The 18,060-nt window shown below is 47.2% G+C and overlaps 1 protein-coding gene across 1 annotated transcript in view; it reads right to left on the reverse strand.

Moving 5' to 3' along the window:
- The window catches only part of SEMA5B (semaphorin 5B), a 750,498-nt gene that overhangs the window by 721,845 nt on the left and 10,593 nt on the right, over positions 1–18,060 (reverse strand).

Consider the following 18,060-nt stretch of genomic DNA (forward strand, 5'->3'; position numbering starts at 1 on the left):
GAGTCCCCATTGTAACCTTCTCATGTGTAACCTGGTATTTGGGACTAGGAAATTGGCTGCTGCCATGTGGCCGAGGACCACTAGCACCTGACGAGCCGATGTTATATGTTTTGTCTGTAAAGTCTGTAAAAGATGTCGCAACTGAATTTGTCTGTCCGACGGTAGGAACGCCCTGTGTTGCTTGGTGTCCAGATACGCTCCTATGAATTGGAGTTGTTGTGTTGGTTGTAACTGAGATTTTTGGAAGTTGACTACCAATCCCAATTGTTGTAAACATTGTAGGATGTGATGCAGATGCGAGATGAGTAGTTCCCGGGTCGGAGCTACTACTAGCCAATCGTCCAAATAAGGAAAGATTGTTATTCCTTGTTGTCTGAGGTGAGCCACCACCACTACCATGCACTTGGTGAACACTCTGGGAGCTGCAGACAATCCAAAGGGGAGTACTCTGTATTGGTAATGTCTGCGGTTGTGGTGGAAGCAGAGGTAACGCCAGGAAGAGGGGTGCATTGGAATGTGAGTGTATGCATCCTTCAGATCGATGGAACACATCCAGTCGTTGGGTTGTAAGAGTGGTAGGATTGACTTCAGGGATACCATTTTGAATTTTTCCTTCACTAGGAATTTGTTGAGTTCCCGTAGATCCAGTATGGGTCGTAGTCCTCCTGATTTCTTGGGAATCAGGAAGTATGGGGAGTAGAAACCTTGATTGTGAAGGTTTTTGGGGAGGAGTGCAATGGCCTTTGATTGGCAAAGGTGAATAATCTCCTGTTGTAGTTGCGGTTGGTTTCTCACCTGCCTGGGATTGGTGAATTGGGGCAGGTGCGGTCTTGATTGGAAATGTAACTGATATCCCTGACGTATAATGTCTATCACCCATTGGTCTGACGTTATGTGTTCCCACATGTGTAGACATGACTGGATTCTTCCTGGTGGTGGTGCTGGATGCGGTGGTGGCTTCAGAATCAAAAAGACTGAGTCGGCTTAGCTGCCGTCGTTTGTTGTTGAGTTTGTTGGCGTTGCGTTCTCGGTTTGCCTCTACGTGGAAGCTGAGATGGTTGTTGGTTATTCTGTTGTCTTTGGTAGGTTGGATAAGGTTGTGGACGGAATCCTTGATAAGATCGATAAGGTCTGCGCCCATATGATGCCCTGCGAGAGTAAGGGTAAAAGCGTTTATGGGCTTGATAAGGTTGATGGGTCTGCAGCGATTGGACCGCTAGTGCCTCATCTTTAAGTTTTCCTACCGTTTCCTGCAATTTTGTGCCAAATAGGTGATCTCCTGTGCAAGGGAGATTGGCTAGCTTTTCATGTACATCGTCTCTAATAGAGCTGGAGCGGAGCCACGCTGTCCTCCTCGCCGCTATAGCCGTCGCCGATGCTCTCGAGGAAGTTTCCATGCCCTCATATACTGATCTAAGTAGGTGTCGTGAACATTCCTCCATATCGTGTAATGTTTGGGGCAGTTCTTCTCTTGTCGATGACAGTAATCCTTTTGTGGCTTGTACACACTCGTACAAATACTGCACCATGTAAAATTGATGGTGCATGATGCGTGTAGTAAGCATCGCGTTCTGGTAGATTTTTCTACCTATTTCATCCAAGTATTTATGATCCTTGTTAGGAGGATATGTGGCATGGATTTTTTGTTTCCTAAATCTCTGCAACGCTGATTCTACAACTACCGATTCGTGTGGTAATTGTGATGGGGTATAAGGAATATCCTTTCTGATTCGAAATTTGAGATCCGATTTTCGTGAGACCGCTTGTATTGATTGAGGTGTCTCCCAAGATTTCAGAAGGAGGCGATGAAGAAGATCATGTGGGGGAAGTGTGGTAGGTTCTCCTGGTACATCGAATATCTTTAACAAACCCAGAGTTTCTGCTCTGGGGTCCTGTTCCTTCTGAATCTGTAGTTGGAGGATGTTTCCCATTTTCTCTAAAAAGCGAGGATATGAGAGGTCCTCTGGGGGAGAATATGGTTCTTGTGGACCTTCCGGAACATCGGAGGGGTACCCCGTTGACGAAGCAGGAGATTCGGAATGGAATCGATAGTGCTCCGGTGAGTTGGAGCCTGCTAGAGAGGCCTGCGGAGTTACTTCCCCAGGAGAGGTTGGTGAGTCTCCTGCGTCCGCTCTTGGTGGTGAAGTTTCTCGTACAGAGTTTTCCTTTGTGGGTTCCTTATCCAGTACAAACGATGATTGTAAGGTACTAAAGAATCCTTCTAACGAGTTGGACAGTTGCCAGAAAGCATCCTTGGTAGCCTGTGGCAGAACTGTTCTTTGTTGCTTCTCTACTGGTTCGTTATGGTCTCTAGTTGAGCTAGACCTTCTAGATGAAGAAGAAGCTTGTGAGGATGTCAGGTAAATCGGAGATTTGGAATGTTTTGAATAGGAGATCCCCGATGATCTTGAAGGTGAAGGACTGATTTGCGATCTGTCTTTTCTTCTGTAGTGAGAGTCACCTGCCTGTCTGTCATGTTTTCGCTTTGAGGGCGATGATTTGCGCGGTGAGTCTCGTTCTCGATGAGAGGAGGTTGTCCTTCTATCTGAGGAGTGCTCTGAGTGTTTGTGTGAACGTTTATGCAATCTTTCGCTGAGCTTTGTACTGCTCGATAAGGAGTAGAGCTCTGGTCGTCTACCAGTACGCTCCGTAATGAAGGAGCCTTCTGGGTGCGATAGTGTCTTAGCTGGTGCCATTTTATGTTTGTAGGACGATTCTGCGTGTGGTCGTCCTGTGGATTGTGGTCGGGAATACGGCTCGGTAGTCACCTTTGGTGGTTTTCGCATCCTATCCGATGCACTCTGCGCCGATCTCGGCGCCGTCTTTGGTGCCGTTGTTCCAGACGTCTTTCTCGGCGCCGATGGCTCTGGCGACTCTCTCGGCGCCGATGGCTCCGGTGACTCTCTCGGCGCCGATGGCTCCGGCGACTCTGTCGGCGCCGGTGGCTCTGACTGCCGACTCGGCGCCGATGGCTTTCCGCTCGGCGCCGACAGTCTTTCCGGTGCCGTTGATGGCGGCGCCGGCTTCGTGGATCTTGGATCCGGCGCAAAAAGCGGTGGTTCCTGCGCCGTAGAGGTAGCATTTTTCGGCGCCGTCTTGTGTTTACGGTCTTTATGACGAGAAGATATCGTTTTTGAATGTGTCGATACCTGTTTCTCTGTCGGCGCCATTTGTAATCTCGCAGGGGACGGCGCCGTGGTCGGCGTCCGTGCGCCCTCCGGAGACTCAGACGCCATTTTGCGTCTCTTTGTTGGCGGTCGATCCTTTTGAAGGGGTAAGTCACGCTGCGAACCTTTATCGGAGATCTTCGACGCCCCTCTGCGGTCGGGGAACTCAGAGCCCTGTTTCCCTCGTACCTGTTTTTCCTTCGGGCGTGAGGAGTCGGAAGATGCCGTTCTGGGCATTGAACATTTTAATTGCTTCACCGGGCCCGGCGAAGAGTGAATTTCCGATGGGTCCGAGGTGCTTAAAAGTTCTTGTAGACGATAGGCCCTTTGGCGTTTGGCTCTCGGGGACATCTTTTTACAAAAACTGCAGTTGGGTACATCATGGCTACCGCCGAGGCAGCGGTAACATCGGTCATGGCCATCCGTGACCGACATCACCTTTCCACAGCGGCAGCGTTTGAAACCCGACTTAGACATTGAGGAGACTGTCAGCTCCGCGTGCTATCTCGCGCGCGGAAAGAACAGACTGAGGAGAATCTGTTCTGCCTGCGCGGGAAACCACGCGCAGCCGCAGAGGGTACAAAACTCTATCCTCTGCTTTATCAAGCTCCGCCTCCCGGACCTGATTGACAGATCCCAGGACAGCATGGCTAATTCATCCCTGCTATCGACGGGAAACTAAGATGACCGGCCTACGTTTGTTTGATCAGCTTCCCGGCTCTGACAGACCGTCTGCCGTATTGGTTTTTTGACACTATTTGAAATAGCACGCACGCTATCCCGAAAATGAAAAAAAAAATAAACATTTCAATGGGATTTTATTTTCGCTTTGTTTGAAAATGAGATAAAAGGACAGAAGGGTGTTTAGTTGTATTTTTCATTTTGCTTTTTAAACAAATGCACACTCCTTCCTCTTACATTCATGAGCAGTAAGATGATAATAACCCTCTCAGGCTCGGTCCGATAGCTGACCCTAGTTGCTCATGACCCCTCCCCACACTTCAAGGTCCCATTATGGAACAGCTCAGTGCCTGAAACTGTTTTCCCCTTTCACGGCAGGTGGGTAGCCGAGCTCCGGTGATCATCTGATGGTGCGGTCTCATCTAGGAGCGAAGGCAGAGAGGGGTCACAGGAGGATGGGGGGGCCTGGACTTCAGCTGGAGAAGTGACTGGCAGGGTGGGAAGAGTTTTCTGAAGCAGAGGGGGGGTGGAATTCTTTACGTTAGAAAAAGTAAACAGAAGACTGGCTTGGGTTTCAAAAGAGGTGGCTGAGAAGGTAAAGGCAAAAAGATTGGCATTCAAAGACTCTCTGAAAGGGGGCGGAAAGGGATACATTTCTAGAATGGATGAGGAAAGCAGAAAAGGGAGGACAGCCAAGGCATAGAGAAAGGGAAAACAACAAAACAGAAAAAGCAGGTTCAAAGACTATTTTTTCACTATGTTAGTGAAAAGAGGGACGTGCAGAGGTGCGCTTGTAAGACTGAGAAGGGAAGGCGAGCAGGATATCATAAAGCAGAAGAAATTCTTTTGTGCACTGAAGAAGGGGCTAAGGAAGGGTCCCCCAAAGGTAAATCTGACTGTCCACGGGAGAGCTGGTTCTCAAGGAACCACGGCTGGTTCTCAAGGCACGGCTGGTTCCTTGAGAACCAGCCGTGCCTGCTGGTTCTCAAGGAACCAGCAGGCACGGCTCATTCAGTGGGCAAGGTGGTGCGATCGCCTCAAGCGGCATCATTCTGGGGGTGGCAGCAGCAAGTGCTCTCCAAAACACCCCCCTGGCAGCCATTTAACTCTGCATCCAGACCAAGGGCCCTGCTAGCAGGAGGAAAATAACTGCATGGCGACGCAGTTCACTGATATGTCAGTGAGGTTCCCACTTCTTCTCTCCTCCCCGCTAGCATGGTATGCGACGTATCTGCAAGATTCCCACCCCTCGCGGCGGTGCCGTTATCTTCTCTGCCGGTTCTGTAAGCTCCAAGGAGCAGGCACGGTCTCCTGTGTGTACACACACAGCACTGCATACAGGATAGTCTTGGATCCTATTATATACTGGGTTTCAGGCACTCCTCTGTCCTTTCCTTTAGTAATGACTTAATTAAAATTACCCAACACTGAGGTCAGAATAACTGGCCTGCGGTTGCTAGCCTGCTCCCTAGGCCGACTTCTGTGAAAAGTCTGTCCATCTTTCTACCCTTTGCAACCCCTCCTGTCTCTCCAAAAAAGAAGAACTGAACAGACCTGCCAGTAGAGCCATTGGGGCCTTGCTAAGCACCTCTGATACCCTAGGATGTGTCCCATACAACCCCCTGCCTTTTCCACCAGGGGCAGGTCAAATCACTGAAAGGGGCAAGGGGAGGCAGGGTGCATACCTTTGAGGTTTTTGCGTAGGGGGAACCCCCTTGGAGTTTTGCTGGGGGGGGGGGTGTCCCTAGGAGTCTGGCCTTTTTGGTGATTTGAAATGTTGGAGAAGGGGGCAGGTAAGAGTCAGGGTTCCCTGAGGTGTAGCAGATAGAGGGGTCATCGATAATATTTCTGGGAAGCTGGTAACCTTGTCACACTCCTGGGAACACTTCCACCTGCCTCTTTCCCCAGCATCAGTCCCCTGTGCGCAGCACGCTCTTACTCACTGTTACAACGGGCCGACCGTGGGGCCTTCCTACCCCGCTTCCAGCGGCAGAACACCGCCAGCACCCTGCCATGCTGCTACTTCCTAGTTGCGCATGCCTCTCTTCCGCTATTCGTGGCATTGCGGCGGGAACTGGACCACGAAGCTGGAAGATGACGTCACCACAGACAGGGTATTTAAACCCTGTTGCTCCTGCAGGCCGGTGCTTTCACGGCAGGTCTCCTGCTTCTCAGTGCTAACTGCTCAACATAAATTGGGTGCTCTGTGGTCCTGATCCCTGCCTGTTTTGTGGTTTTCCTCAGTTCCTGGTTCCTGCCTTCCTCGGTATCCGTTTCCTGAGCTGTCCGTCTGTGTCTGCTCCCCTGTGTCCTACTCTCTCTGGCCTGATTCCTTGTGCTTGACCTTGGTCAGAATCTCGACTTCATCCTTGCTTGCTGCCTGCCCTGACCTTGCTTTCCTCGGCCTCCGATTTTATCCTCACTGCCATCTTTGGATCAAGCCCCAGAAAGTCCTGCTGGCCACCATAACCTGCGGGCTCAACACAAGGGGGAAGGCTGTTGGCTGGGCTGAAGACCTACTCCCGAAGTGCGTCAGCTGCTGCCTATTAAGGCCTTTCTTGTGCTTGCGCAAAATAGGCTACGCCAAACTTAACAGCAGATCAAGGGCTTCACTACCCCACACTGTGACACTCATATCCCCACCACACTCTTTTCCCTTCCTTCCTTTCTCAATTACATCTCCCTTTTCTCCCCCCTCACACCCCTGCGAATGGTCTTCCTCTCGCTGGCAAGGGATGTGAACCCCACCAGCACATTACTTACCACACCGTTGGGTGGGAACCCCGCCGACACATCGGGAAATTGAGCATCAGGGACGGCCGTTTACTCTTTCAAAGAGTACAAAGACCAGGGGGACATGCAATGCAGTTACCAGTTGATATATTTACAACTAATAGAGAAAATATTTTTTTACTCCATGCATAATTAACTCTTTAATTTGTTGCCGCAGGATGTGGTGAAAGCTATTAGTGAAGCTGTGTTTAGAAACGTTTTACACAAGTTCCTGGAGGAAACGTCCATAAACCATTATTAAAGTGGACTTGGGGAAATTCACTGCTCATCCCTGGGATCAGCAATATGGAATTTGTCTACCCCCTTGGGATCCTGCCAGGTACTTTTGATCTGGCTTGGCCACTGCTGGAAACAGGATACTGGGTCTGATGGACCTTTGCTCTGACCCAGTATGGCATGTCTTATGTTTCTTATGTAGGATGGTTTTAACAGGGGGAGGTCATGTTAAACAAATCTGATCACTTTCTTTGTCTGAGTGACCAAAGAATTAGATCACGATAAGCTCTGGATGTGATATTCTTCATTTCCAGTAAATCTTCCAATACTGTCCCACACAGGACACTCAAATGAGCTGAGCAACCTTCAAGTGGCAAACTGGGATAGAAACTGGTTGAGTGATGATTTCCTTCTTATTGTGCTGCCTTTACCTTCAGCTCTTCCTATCTGCAGCATCTCTTAGCCGCTGTACCGATGGCTGCGCTCTCTCTTTATCTCTGCATGGTGCATATTTAGCAGAACCTCAGTTCTCTGGTGACCAGAATCATGCCCTGAACCAATCCTCGCAAGCAAACAATACCATCAGTAACTCTCTTGTGCTCAGAATACATTTATTTGCGGTGTGCTGGTCTGGCTGCAAACCAGGTACGATACAAGGAGAGAGAATCTGCTCACTGAATGGGCTGATGTACGCTGGGCTTCATGCACTGCGTTACTTCAAGTTTGTGCACTAAAATTAGTTCCCATGTTAACGGTTTTTAGCGCACCAAAAAATATGTGTGGTAAACAGGAAACAAAACTGCGAGCTAATTTTAGCACACTTTGCATGCTGGTGCACATTAATAAGCTGCATAGGGAATGACTTCCAGTAAAGCTAAAGAGTAGTGCACTTTTTTTTCACTTCCTTTTTGCTGTTGAAGCTTTACTTCGCCTCGGGGGTTGAAACAAAGTTCTACCTTCCATTTACTTCGGTGGGACATGAATGAAAGTTAAAGAACGAAATAGCCACCAAGCTAGGATCCCCAAGTCAGGGGCCCCCGAAACTAAGTCCCCCTAACCCCTGTCCCCTGGGCCCCAGGCCTCCCGCAGCCCAGGACCTTCTAATTCATCTCCCACTATGCCCACCTTCACACTATTCCCTCTACTAAATCCCCCTATCCTCTAAGCTCATCCAGCCACTCATCCCCCATTACCTAAGCTCACTCAACCCCCAACTCGACTACACTTAACTTCCACCCACTAATTCATCCCTCCTCCCACTCACCAATTCAGGGACCTTCTCCCACCACTCACCTAACCCCCCCCTACCCGTTTACCTTACCCACCTGTTCACTTTGTCCCAGGGCTCTCTGGTCCTGGGACAAGTCTCTCTCTGCCTCAGGAGTCCCAGATCAATCGGGCCTGGGTCGGAGAGCCTACAATTTTATTTAACTCAGTGGGTAGCGGTGTGTGGTTATCTTCCACCATCGAAGTTATTAAAAACTAAAAAGTTTAACTTTACTTCCATTGTAGTGTGGGGTTTTCTCTTTACTTCTGATTTAGCACACATGTTTAACTTCTGTGCTTATTATATCAGAAGTAACAAAAATTTGCCATGGTAGTACAAAAATAATTTCCATCCTCACATCCTCCTTATCTAAGTCCATCTTGTCCAGTCTGAGGATGGTGGTCACAGGGGCCTAGTTAGCCATTCAGCTGCTTAGCTTTCACCAAGCCTCTCATGAACCAAGCCAGAAACGAATTACTCACTAATGTATACTCCTGCCGCAACATGGCGACTATCTTAGGACGTAAACTCACAGGCGTGTTTATGGAACATACGTGAAAAAACAATCCTGAGTTAGGAGGTTGACAGGGACTAAGATGAATGTGTCACAGTGACCGCAGACATCCCGGCACCATCCTACAAGACAGACATGTAGAGGCCAATATTCAGGTCGCCTTTTAGTGGACAAGTTATCTGGCTAACGATAGCCAGATTACTTGAGCGGGATAAACATTCTGCTGAATATACTTGATTAAAGTTATCCGGCTACAGGTAGCCGGATAAATGGAAAACTTCACTGACTATGTTTGAATATAGATGGTTAGGTTTTCACGTTATCCAGCCTTGGGTGTATATGAGAGAGAGAGAGAGAGAGAAAGAGAGATTGATCGAGGAAACGTGTGTATCTGTCTCACACACACACACACTCAAGCACCCTCTGTCTTTCACCAAGTATGTATGTGTGTTTGAGACAGAGGGGAGCATGTTTTGTTTGTGTGTGTGTGTGTGTACCCCCAGTTCACGACAATCTCAGGGTGACAGGTATGGAGAGTGGGGGATTTTTAAAATCCTTAGAAGTTTTAATTACTGGGTGTTATTTGATGTCTGCTGTTTTGAAATATTTTATTTGTACAGGAGTTTCTAATTATTGAATATTTTTCTGTTCATCAGCTGTTTTGGAATGTATATTTTTTAGTATGGATTTACTATTCTGATTGATTTATATTTCTTGATTGAATTGTTTGAGGAATAGTGATTTTCTGCTTTTCCACTGCACTGTGTATAGAATTTGCTTGTTATGGTTTCCAGTTCAGTTTTTGTCTGCGTGCGTGTGTGTGTGTAAGCTTGCTTGTGTGAGAGAGATGGAGGAAGCATGTCTGTGTGTGTGAGACACACAGAGGAAGTGTGTGTGAGAGAGAGGTACAGAGAGTGTGTGTGTGTGTAAGCTTGCTTGTGTGAGAGAAATGGAGGAAGCATGTCTGTGTGTGTCAGACATACAGAGGAAGTGTGTGTGAGAGAGGTACAAAATGTGTGTGTGTGTGTGTCTCACACACACACATGCTCCTTCTGTCTCTCACCAAGCACGTATGTATGTGTGTATGAGAGAAAAGGAGCATTTTTGTTTGTGTGTGTGTGCGTGTGAGTGTGTGCTCTCGCGTATGCATGCTCCCAGCCTACTACAATCTTAGGATGACAGGCATGGAGAGCGGGAGATTTTTAAAATCCTTATTAGTTTTAGTTATTGGTTGTTATTTGATGTGTCTGCTGTTTTGAAATATTTTATCCGTGTTTAGGAAATTTTAAAATTATATATTGGGGGTGTGCCAAAGAAGTATCCGGCCCAGGTGCCAAATACTTTAGATACACCACTGAGGGAGCTTCCTTCTGAGAACATGGAATCATGCATGCCTCTTCCTCCTAGCTACAGCCTGAGCCCTGGAATGTGGGCATTAATGGGCAACATGCAGGGCACACACACTGCACACAGCACCTCCTCATCTTCCCCGTCTTTGAGTTCTTCCAGCACCCGCCTCATCACCAAGCTCAGCGAGATGGGGAGAGAGCGCACTGAGCACCGGATCACAGCCGACTCTCTTGTCGACAGCAGCAGTAGCAGTGAAGGAGCTCTGGCAGCCACATACGGCAGCCAAGGTAACTAACCAAGCTGGCTGCCCACACCACTCAGACTTCTCCCTTCTCCTGCACTCGTGTAGAGAGAGACCCTGTCCATCGTGACAGATTTCTGCGTGAATCCGTCTCATCTGGCCTTCAGTTTTAAAATTTGGACAAGAGACTGGTGCGGCTTTCTGTGCTTCCCCCGCTCTTCTTTTGGCCACGCGAGTCATCTCCATGCCCAAACTGTCTGCCCCGTAGAGGCTGAGGTGCCACACAACATTTTTGTTGTGCCTTGGGCTTGGAAAGTTTGGAAAACACTGCGACAGACGATAGCGAGCCATGGTAAGTGGGAGGGGGGTGGGCTTACTAGTGGAGCGCTTCAAGGACCAGTCCAAGGTCCAGTTCTCTTCAATATTTTCACAAGTGATATTGCAGAGAGAGGCTAGTAACAACGTGGGCACTCTGCTCCTTATCATGGTCAAAGCGTTTACAAATACATATTTGTCTTGGCCAGTGTACAATCTAGTCAAGACAAATATGCATGACAAACAAGAATCCATGGGACATGTATTTATTGTGGAGAAGTGCGTTAGATTAAAAGCAGCCTCAACAAGGTGCCGTTGAAGCAGAGAGCAAGCATATCCAGCAAAGCTCTCTGCTTCAACGGCAGGGGAGAAAGTCTGACACTTCAAGCATATCCAGCATAGCTCTCTGCTTAAATGGCAGGGGAGAAAGTCTGACACTTCAAGCATATCCAGCATAGCTCTCTGCTTCAACGGCAGGGGAGAAAGTCTGACACTTCAAGCATATCCAGCATAGCTCTCTGCTTCAACGGCAGGGGAGAAAGTCTGACACTTCAAGCATATCCAGCATAGCTCTCTGCTTCAACGGCAGGGGAGAAAGTCTGACACTTCAAGCATATCCAGCATAGCTCTCTGCTTCAACGGCAGGGGAGAAAGTCTGACACTTCAAGCATATCCAGCATAGCTCTCTGCTTCAACGGCAGGGGAGAAAGTCTGACACTTGAAGAAAAGTGGATCTATATACAGACAACTAACAAGGATTGAATTACATAATCTGGGTAAACAAATAAGCATGGGTGTAGCTTGCTTATTGCGGCGGTTACTACCCCTAACTAATTAAGCTAGATATTTCACTTAGATGCAGCTCCAACACTGCTCTCTACATTAATGGTGGGGGTGGAAGGGAAATAGAACCAAAAGGTTACTAAGAGCCAAGAGAAACAGATAAGTATGAAAAAAAAAAAAGTGCGAAACTTGCTGGGCAGACTAGATGGGCCGTTTGGTCTTCTTCTGCCGTCATTTCTATGTTTCTATGTTTAAGTTGGACTTTAATGAGGCCTGACAGGAAGCAGAATGCACCGAATCAGGTAGTCTGCTCCATGCATACAGTGCAGCCAAGATAGAAAGCGCGGAGTAGGGAGATAGCAGCGGAGGAGAAGGGCGTGGACTAAAGCAAACCTGCAGCTTGAATGGCATTCATGAGGATGGGTGTAGAGAGAAGAGAAGATAGGGAATGAGAAGCTTCAGAATGAATGCATCTGGAGGCGAATAAGAGAAGCTGGAACTGTACGCAGAAGTGGACAGGGAAGCCAATGCAGCGACTTGAGAAGAGGGAATGGGGAAAAAAAAAACCCAGAATGATCGAAGAAAGTCTGAGGAGCGGTGAATAGTTTGGCAGCTATAATTTAATGCACAAAGTGTGGTCATGCCCTTGAGGAGTGGAAATCCACAAAAGCAGTACATAATGAGTGGTGAGACAGCGATAAGCACCAAAGAAGAGAGGGATCTCGGGGTGATCATATCTGGTAATAGGTGCGAGAAGCCAATGGCCAGAGCCAGAAATGCCAGTGCATCCATGACTGAGGAGACTTCACCTGTAGTACTCTGTTCAGTCCTGAAGAACAAATATCCAAAAATATCTACACTGAGTACAGACCTACCAAAATGGTTCAGAGTCTTAAAGGAGACTTAAAGATCTAGAGAAGGGAATATAATAGCGACATTAAAAGTCCTCAGAGGTATAAATAATACACAACAGTGATGTTTTTTTTCATTGAAAAAGAAAATTAAAAAAAAAGGAGGGTCATGGCTGAAAGGTGGCAGAGTCTGGAACAACCTAAGGAAATATTTCTTCACATGAAGGATGGCGGATGCACGAACAGCTTCAGGGTTCACATCCCACTGTCGCTCCCTGTGACCTTGGGCAAGTCACTTTACCCTCCGGTGCCTCAGGTACAAAATTAGATTGAAAGCCCTGGGGGGTAGGGAAATACCTACAGTACTTGAATGTAATCTGCTCTGATGTGCTGAAAAGTGGAATATAAAAATATAAAATATAAAAAAGAAAGAGAGAGGCTTTGTCCAGTGTGTGGAGTATTGGGCAGTGCAATGACTTAGAGACAGCCTCCTACTTTCTCTGGGTAAAAAAATTGTCAGTGTGACAGTGTTTTCTTAGTGTATCATAGTCTCTCAGCAAGCATCACTCACTGTGCTCCATTTGTGACCAAAATGTGCACAGCCTCGGCATCACTATAGATAACCACTTCACCTTCAAAAAACACATTAATAACACAATCAAAGCCTGTTACTACAAACTACACTCACTCAAAAAACTGAAGCCCCTTCTAAACCTCAGTGACTTCCGCACCATTCTACAGGCCTTCATCCTATCCAAAATTGACTACTGTAACGCCCTGCTCCTAGGACTACCCAAAAGCACGTTGCAACCACTTCAGTTACTCCAAAATGCTGCTCCCCAGATTCTAACGAACACCCACAAACGCGACCACATCACCCCTGTATTGAAACACCTGCATTGACTCCCAGTCACTGCAAGAATAACTTACAAAGCTCTCACTCTCGCACACAAATCCCTCTACAACCAAAACTTTCACTGGCTAAAGGAACACCTTACTTTTCACAACAGGAACAGACCTATAAGACAGCAACACAAAGCAACACTCCATATCCCATCACCCAAGGACTCTAAGCTCAACTCCACTAAAGCTCGGACATTTTCCCTAGCTGCACCCACCCTCTGGAACAATCTCCCCTCATCCCTACGTCAAGATGCCTGCCCAAAAAATTTAAACAGTACCTGAAAACATGCCTCTTCAAACAAGCATACTCTGATCAGGACACCTCCCCCGCTGACGCCTACTCCCACCCCTGACCTTCACGGCTTCCTTGTAAAAAGTTATATATTTAGCCCACATTTTCTATATTTTTATGCCTTATTTTTGTAAACCGTTCAACTTTATATCTGTATGTACACATGTTCTTTGTTTCACTGTAAAGCGCCTGTTGCTGATTTTTGTTTAATGTGAACCGATGAGATGTTCCCAACGTTCATCGGTATATAAAAACTTCTAAAATAAAATAAAATGTGTGGACAGCTGTCTGTGTGTCTCCACACTAGGATGGTACCAGTGGCGTGCGGTGAAATTTATAGCAGGGGATTCAGTTTCGCTCTCTCAGTCCCCTCTCTCCTTCCGTACACGTTGCCCACCCTCCTCCCACGGTTTCGCTCCTTCAGTCTCCTCTCCCCTAGATTCAGAAGACACATGGAACCCCTATGGCATTAGGCCTGCTGTAACATGTAATGGTTGTGGGCTTGGCCCTCAGAAAGCTGTGAATAAACAATTACAATATAGTAAACCTCCCATACCAAAAACAGCACTAACTGCCAGCACTCAAACTGCAACCTTACCTACAAAAAAGGCAACACTGCAAATATTACATCAGGCTCTAAAACACCAATATACCTCCTATTTAGAAAACAGAACAAACCAGGCTGCCTAAAATATCTGTAAAATGAAAAAAATAAAATAAAACAAAAAGAGACACATATACCTTGTACAAAAGCTTTTAAAATTACCTAAGACCCTTCTTCAGGTGTCAGATCAGAGACATTCATATCTAAAGACAGGTCCTATATTGTCTCATTAACTCAGGCACAGTCTTTTTGATAATACTTGCATAGCTCCAATAAAAGCTATCACAGCCTGCCAAGAACACAGTTTACCTCAAGAGATAAATCTGCCATATTAAAACAACACTAACTCCCAGGACTCAAACAGCAATAACCCTACACAGATCAAACATTACATCAGGCACTAGAAGACCAATGCACCTGCTATTGAGAACATAACAAGAAAGACTGACTGCTATAGACCCCTACACAGAAACTATACATTAGCAGAATCTCTCATCTCGATCACACATGCAGAACACAGACAGACCCTTATCAAAGACAAAATAAGAGACCAACAAACAACAAAATAAAGAAATATAAAACATCATAAAAAGTAAAACCATACTAATAAAAAGAATAAGTATTTAAAAACATAACTGATGAATAGAGCATCCAATAATTAAAATCTCATAAAAATGTTTATAAAATTTCCCAAAATACCATTATAATATTTCAAAACAGCAGACATATCAAATAACATCCAATAATGCAGGAGTGACCAACTCCGGTCCTCAAGAGCCACAAACAGGTCAGGTATTCACAATATCCACAATGAATATGCATGAGATAGATTTGCATGCACCACATCCTCTTTCTCTCTTCAGCCACCGGACAGGCTCCATGGTGGCCTGCAGAGTTGTGGAGTGGGCAGTAGCAGGAGTCGCATTTCTCCAAATGTCATCTCTTCTCGCGATAAGGGCTGCAAGACTTTCCTTTCCATTCTGAACACGTTACCAGAACCCTTATCCACTCTCTCATCTCCCGCTTAGCCTATTGCAACCTGCTCCTCACATTCTCCTGACAAGCCATTTCTCTTCACTGCAATCTGCCCTAAATTCAGCTGCACAACTTTGTTCACCAAAGTCGCTACGCCCACATAACCCTTCTTCTTAAGTCACTGAATTGGCTCTCTATCCGCTCCCACGTACAGTTCAAGCTCCTCTTTCTCACCTAGAAATGCCTTCACTCTGCAGCACCTCACTACCTCTCCTCTCTTATCTCTCTCTATACCCTTCCTCGTGCACGCCGCTTGTCGGATAAGTCACTCCTATCCATGCCCTTCTCCTCTACCACCAGTTCCAGACTCTGTGCTTTCCACCTGGCTGCGTCGTGGGCTTGCAATAGTCTTCCTGAATTGGTGGGCCATACTCCCTCTCTTGCCATGTTTAAATCCCATCTAAAGACCCACTTTTTTGAAAACACTTTTAAATCTTATGCCCAATTGTCTGCTTTTAGTCTTGTTAACTAATTTTCTTTTTTTTTTAACCATTGTCTTGCTTTATGAAATGCCCCAAGTCTCTTGTCCTATATATTTGTCTTATTAGATTGTAAGCTCTATTGAGAAGGGACTGTCTTTTTGTATGTTTGTACAGTGCTGTGTATGTCGTGTAGCACTAAAGAAATGTGTAATAGTAGTAGTAGCAGTAGTAGAAGTAGAGACTGGCCCCGTGGCAGCAGGAGGTGATGTGTGGATAAAGGAGATGCCTGCTGCCTGTGGGGAGGGGCAGATAGAGGTGTAAGGTGCGATGCCACTGATCGGATCGGGCAGGGGTCTGGTTTATGCCTGCCGGATCCATTGTATGAAATTGGGGTGCCACCCCATAGCGACGTCTCTGGGCTGGAGATTCAATGAATCCCGTAAAGGCCCTGACTGCACGCCACTGGATGGTACAAACGTTGTAACGTTAAAATCCCCTGCACGCTAGTGATCTGTTTTAATGAAATTCAGTCATGTCAGCAGCATCAAGAGGCAGATGTGGCAATGGGAGAGGAAGAGAGACCTGGTGATAGCAAAAGTGACAGTGGTGATGCCGAGAGGCATAGGATCATGAGAACAAGGATCCCTCCTGCTAAGATCAAGAGACATTTTTTTAAGAGGGGGAAAACCAGCCAGAGAGGCAGGGCCAACTGAGGAGGAATCGCAGGCGCCTGCTCCCATATCCATTACGAGCATGGTGCAGGGGTAGGAAAAGGTAGACTCAGGGGAGGATTGCAGCAGCACTGGGGGATGCACTAGTAAAAGGGCAACAGCCCAAACCAGTACAATGTTCCCTGTTCTATTGCGACCAGTATCTACAGTAGATCGTTGCAAAATCTGCCGATTCGGACAAATCACGGGAGGAATTTAAAGAATTAGAGGAAAGGAATGCTGAAAATCTAGAAGCAGCGAAGGGTTCAGCGAACCTAATTACAGCTGAAGCAAGTGGATGACAGCGCACACTGCCTCTGAGGCTATCTTACTGGAGCCTAAAACACCCGCCAGGAACGGCACCCAATGATCCAAAAAGGGGGTCACACATGACATCAAAGGTGTTCAGGCACTTTGCACTTACAGAGGGTCAGCATCTTGCAGAATGCATTCGATGTGGAAAGGCCATCAGTAGAGGGAAGGCATTGGACCATCTTTCAAACAGTGGAGTGCCCCATCATTTGCAAAAGCACCCGTTAGTGTAGGTTTTAGAGGAGGCCTCTATCTTTTAGAGGAGGCCTCTATCTTCCACTTGAAGCAACAGCAAAGCCATGGCAAAGGGGAAGCGCACCTTCCAAGCTGACGGCCCTGCTCTTTTCCCCAGTGAGGAGGCAGACCAAGGGCCCCCAATTTTAACTGGAGTGTGAAGAGCGGGCAGTTGCTCCGTAAGAAGCAGAAAGCAGTCATGGCTTATTCAGGATGTAGGCCCTACCTATATGATGATTCAGAGGTTGGTGAAGCAGCAAGCACCCCTTCACGGGTTGTCTGTGGATCTTGAGAGCGATGTGGATTGCCCCTGGGGTATCAGGATTAGATACCATATACCTGACACAGACAGTGCAAATCCTGAAGCTTTATAAGGATGTCACAGAGGATCAGAGTTCAACAAGACACACTTGGATGAGGCCCATCCCCATAATCTTGGTGAGGTCTGGTCAGGTCATGGCCTTGTATGTCCAGTTTGGCAGAGGATCTGTGCCCATGATCTTGGTAGGCCCTCCTAGGTACTGCATCACTACATCACAAGTGGAGAAGTTTAAGAGATTTTCCAGCAAGAACCAGGACTGGCAGCTGCAACCGTAAAAATCAACTCAGACCCCCTCACCTGGCTAGATCCTTTTCGTGCTGGCCATCATGCGAGATCCAGTCTGGCATGCAGGTAGGAGAATCTGGCAGTTAGGGTGCAGGACTGGGATCAACAGAAAAAAAAAAAAAAAAAGAGGAGTAGGTTCCCCATGCAGTACTGTTCACACCAGCAGCATCCTGAAAGCTACACTCCCCCCCCCCCCCCCCCATCTTTAATCTGCCACCTCCCCCAAACCCCTGCTGCCTGCCATAGGTTGTACTGTAGCTTCAGCAGTTGGCAACAGAGACCGGGATCTCCCCTGCCCACCTCCCATCCAAAGGAGACCCCTGCAAAACTGCAGTGATGCAGTACCCAGGAGGGCCTCCCAAGATCACGGGCACAGATCCTCTGCCAATCTGGACATGCAAGGCCATGACCTGAGCAGATCTCGCCAAGGTTATCCAGCCTCTCTTTTCCCACAAACCAGCAGACCCAGTGAACAAGAATATTCTCAATGGCAGGGGACATCATTCACGGCTGGCACCAGAATTCATGGAGAAATTGGACTTTCTTTAAAAAAAAAAAAAAAAAAACCACTCCCTCTGCTGGGTTTCCCTCGATTTCCATGCCAGTGGAAATAGATCCGAGAACACAACTACACAAAATCAGATCCCACACATTACCACCTTAGCAACTTGCTGAGTTGCCGAGTTGTTGCCAGTCTTGCTGCTGTGGTTCACTCTGCTCCTGCTGCCCTGCCTCTCTCCTGGTTATATTGGGAATTTTTTGG

The sequence above is a fragment of the Rhinatrema bivittatum genome, chromosome 6, assembly GCF_901001135.1.
Source record: "Rhinatrema bivittatum chromosome 6, aRhiBiv1.1, whole genome shotgun sequence".
Taxonomy (NCBI): Eukaryota; Metazoa; Chordata; class Amphibia; order Gymnophiona; family Rhinatrematidae; genus Rhinatrema; species Rhinatrema bivittatum.